Source organism: Rhagoletis pomonella, unplaced genomic scaffold (assembly GCF_013731165.1).
Source record: "Rhagoletis pomonella isolate Grant_MI unplaced genomic scaffold, Rhpom_1.0 Rhpom_scaffold_00003, whole genome shotgun sequence".
Lineage (NCBI taxonomy): Eukaryota > Metazoa > Arthropoda > Insecta > Diptera > Tephritidae > Rhagoletis > Rhagoletis pomonella.
This window is the reverse complement of record NW_023458557.1, coordinates 67,299,615-67,304,416: the sequence shown is the minus strand read 5'-3', so window position 1 is coordinate 67,304,416 and position 4,802 is coordinate 67,299,615.

Below are 4,802 nucleotides of genomic sequence, written 5' to 3'. Positions count from 1 at the left end.
AGTGATCGGATAACAAACAATAAGCTGGCGCAGAGACACGAGTTGGTCCGATACAGCATGACAGAGGAACACTTTTGTAAGTACTCCAATTTACCACAAATAGACTACATGGTCCAACGATTTTTGCAGGGTTTCACAAGCCGCACAGTGTGCTTTTTGAACACTGCATGCGAATTAATCGTAGCGCTTTCGACAGAAGCAGCATTTTGATACGAAACAAATATTGCCATTGAGCCACAATTACCCCTTGACCTTAAACAAATTGCTTCAAAAATAGTGTTCTTCGAAAAAAAAACATGAAAAATCCACCGGATTTATTCCAAAACAAAAAAAATGTATGTATTTTATATTATACTAGTATCATAAATTTTGAGACGAGCAACACAATTCCACTGTTCAAAATACAAAAAAAAATTTAATACCTTAATTTAAAAAATGCATTATTTACTGCATTTTTTCTATTTGCCGGCATGCTGTGCATCCTTCACATAATTTTATATCCCTCGAACAATAAGTGTATTTTAGTGCAATTCAAGGCTTTTAATTTGAGCCAAAGCAGAAGCCTCTAGGCCCTCTGAGAGCCATGTTATAACAATTTTAAACCAAACTTCGAAACTGCTGTACTAGTTTTTACACCGAAATTAGAAAAAAAATGTTTAAAATGTCGAATGAAATTTCGAAGTCTCACTTCAGAATCGTAATAATTTAGCTCACAAAGCGCCTTTACCTTGGCTTAAATTAATAGTCCTGAATAGCACTAAAGTTCACTTGTTGTTCGAGGGATATAAAATTGTGTGAAGGATGCACCGCTGCATGCAAATCATAAAAAATGCAATACATAATACATCTTTCAAATTGAGGGGTTGAAATTTTTTTCGTTTTTTAAACAGTAGAGTCGTGTTTCTCGTCTCAAAATCTATAATACTAGTATAATAAAAAATACATACATTTGTTGTTTTGAAATAAATCCGGTGAATTTTACATGTTTTTTTCGAAACTGTGTGCCGTCGAGCTCGACTATCTTATTTTTCAGTCGAGAAATGTAATTTCGAAAATTTCAAATTACTACGGTGTATTTTTCTCACAAACATATGAATTATAAAAATATAATTCATTTATAAACAATAGGTTCTTTCCCGTACGCAACGCGGGATCCCGCGGTTGCCAAAATAGCCTAGTAGCTCGTTTCTGTAACTCTTCTCTATCGATTATTTCTCTACTGGTAGAGAATATACGTCATTCTGTAAATACTACTCATTAGCAGTAGAGAACATGGCGGCGAATTCATATCTCAATCAGTGAACGGAGTCCATAAAAATTCTGCGTGGTAGATTCTGGAAAAAAAATGTAGTAGATTTAAAAAAAAAAATGTGGTAGATCTCAGGTTTCGGATCAAACTTTTTATAAAAATCAAAAAAAAATCTACGAGGTTTCACCTTAACTGAAAACTTTTTAATTCGAATCTCTAGAAAAACTTTTAACTTGGGTTTTGCCAATTTTGACAATCCTCAAGTAAATATAAACAACGCGTTAAAAACTTAAGATGTACTGTAATGTGCTTATACTTTCACAAAAATCGCCCATTTCTTACATTTTCTTTATTAGTTCTTTTTATAGATCATATATTTTGCAATTTAACACAATAAAATCAAGTTTCCCGACGAAAAGTTTAATATTGGGAAATTGAAAAATTCACTGTTTGACAGTCTCTTTTCTCCTCCCATTCGGCTTTGTTTACCTTTACTTGAAAAATCTCATCGCCGCCGGGAATCCGAAATGTCGTATACTAGCTGTATTTTTTTGTAAGAACGCTCAACTCGGGTAAAATTTCCTTTTAGCTACTTAAGCAACCCTGCTGGTAGCTGGCAAGAAACATGTGATTAGTTTAACGGGATTTAGACACAAAAAACAATAGAAATTAGTTATTATGCGAGGTATTTGCATAATACATATACTTATTTAACATATAAATCATGTACATATATACGAAAACGAAAATTTCCCTCTCCAATTTCCCAGTAACAATTCACAATAGAGCAGTTTTTTCACTTAACAACACTACTCTTCAGGTCGCGTATTTTTTAACCGACCTGGCTGAACTCGGATAAATAGCCGAGTTTTTTTTGTTGCTTTGCGTGTATTTCGTCATTTAAGCGAGTGTTCGTTTGTAGCTCGGTTGCAAAAGAATGGACCTTCTATCATTCTTGTTATTAGGAACACGAGTTTCGATACGATAGGATACCAAATCGATATTTTTGCCATTCGGCACCGATACTTTTTACTCGAAAGTTTTCAAACGATATTTTTTGGAATCGAGTAGCAGAACCCTTGTATCGTATCGAATCGTAAATGTACATTACAAAGTTTTTGAGAATAATGATACATTTGTATGACAAATTATTAGAAAATAGAATAAAAACATCAAAAGTTAAAACTCTGGGAATTGGGCAAGAGTATTTGTATAAAACTTTTTGTAGTAATATTTGAAATATTTAATGTTAATTTTAATTTTAAAAGTTTTGTTGTTAATATTGTTTTCAAACATTCCATTTATTGCAAATCTACGTCGTACCATAACAGTACTTACTTGGGAACTTATATGTAAAGCAATATGGATATATTTTGCCCTTTAAAGCACAGAAATGTGTACTATCTGAGGTTGGTATGTGGCGCGCCTTCTGTGATGTACTTATAAAGTGCAAAGTGTTAATTTTTAAATAGAAAATGGCCCAATACTCAGATTTAATTTTTTGAATTTTGTATCGATATTTGGAATATCGAGTCCTATTATTACGATATTTATGGGTACCCGATATTTTTACAGCGATACTTTAAATGAGTACTATATCGATACTTTCTCTTCAATATCGTGTCCCTACTTGTTATCACATAGTGTTTAGTAGTGGACAATTTTTGCTTTAAAAATTTAAAAAAAAAGACAATCATGTGGAGCTAAATTATAACTACTCAAAAATGCGAATATGTGGTAGATTTCAGACCTTGTGTGGTACCTCATGTGCTCCAAAAAGTTTTAGATCTACCACAATGTAGTAGATGTCCGATCACTGATCTCAATTCCATGGATAACTAGATATGAAACTCTTTTTCTCGTGAGAGCGCTATCAAAGTGTGTATTTTTTAAAGCATTCTCCAGTAGAGCCACTGTGACGAAGACATGTAAGGGCATTTATAGAGAAATTTATGGAGAAACTTTTGATTAAACACAACGAACAAAAGTTGCAATATTCTTCATATCTATTATACATTTCACTGTTTATATTGCCAGGAAAATTGCGTTTAGTTACAAATACTGTTTTATAGTAATATTAAAAAATGCGGGAAGAAGAAATCCACTGAATTCAATGTGATGCATTTTCTACACATTTAGCGGTAGCTCGCCACTTCGCGTGTCAGCTGTTTATCTGCCCAGTGATTGGCAGTGCTGCCAAGTACGAAAACGAGTTCCTGGGCGCGATCTCAGAAAAAATTAGAGAGTTTCATATCTAGTTATCCATGTCAATTCGCCTTGGTAGAGAATTTTTACAGAAACGAGCTACTCAACAAAATGAGTAATAGAGAGCGAAAATTGGAACGTATTGGATCGTAACACGGCGTTTCCACGCAGTGTTGCTAGGTTTTCGGCATGAGAAAACGTCCCTCTTGGTCTGAAAAAACGCCATTTCCTACCCAAAAACGTCTTTTCCATGTATGCACAGAATTGTTCTTATTAAACTTTTATTGTAGACAAAGGTACATATGTACGTAAGGTATATTAAAATGTCATTTTGACAGAGCACATTTAAAATTCATTAAAGGTATTCACCAAAGTGAGCAAGTGGCCTGGCACTCTGGTAAAATAGCAGATGAGCTCAAGCAAAGACTGTTGATAACAATTTGGAGAATACCACTATTGTAAACTGGTTTGAGATCGTTAATATAAAAGTCATGTTATACATACACTTGTGATCAGCTAATTGAGTCATCAACATTTTGATCGATTTTGGCTGTTTTTCTTTTGTTTATTGTATGTTTATTATTTTTTCATAAAAGCCTAGCTCATTATATAAGTAACACAATATAAATCCACATTTCAAACTTATAAAAAATTATAAAAAATCTGCAAAGTTTCAGCTAGATTTTCAAGGTTTTATTCAGATTTTTTTTGAATTTTTGTAATAGTAATTAATTAACATTTCAACAGGAGATTCTGGCTACCCACTTGAACCGTGGTGTATAACGCCATACAGAAACACATCGGATGGTTCAAGTGAGCAGATGTTTAACGATATTCACTCCAAAGCAAGGTGTATTATTGAGCGAACAATTGGCATTCTAAAAGGACGCTGGAGGATTTTAGGATACGGAAAAAGGGGAAGATATCACCCTATAAAAGTGGCACGATTTGCTAATGTGTCTGCAGCGTTACACAACATTTGCATTAAGTTTAAGACACCTTATGATCCTCCAAATTATTACTCCGACCCCATATCGGAAATTGATACAGGGGAAACAAATCAACTAACCGCTATTGGCCAAACAATAAGAGATCAAATAAAACATTCAATTTTAAGAGTAACGTAAGAAAGTATTAGAATGTCTATAAATAATATTTTAAATAGCTGATAAGAAAAATGAAATTCCTTTTGTTCAAATAAAGCGAAATATTTTATTCATTTAAATTCAGTACTGTTTCATTTATATTAATGTTAATAAATAGGCACTTAACAATAGGCACATAAGTGGCATAAGTATTAACCATAAAACCTTAAATACTGTGTGTATAAAAATAAATCATTTCATAA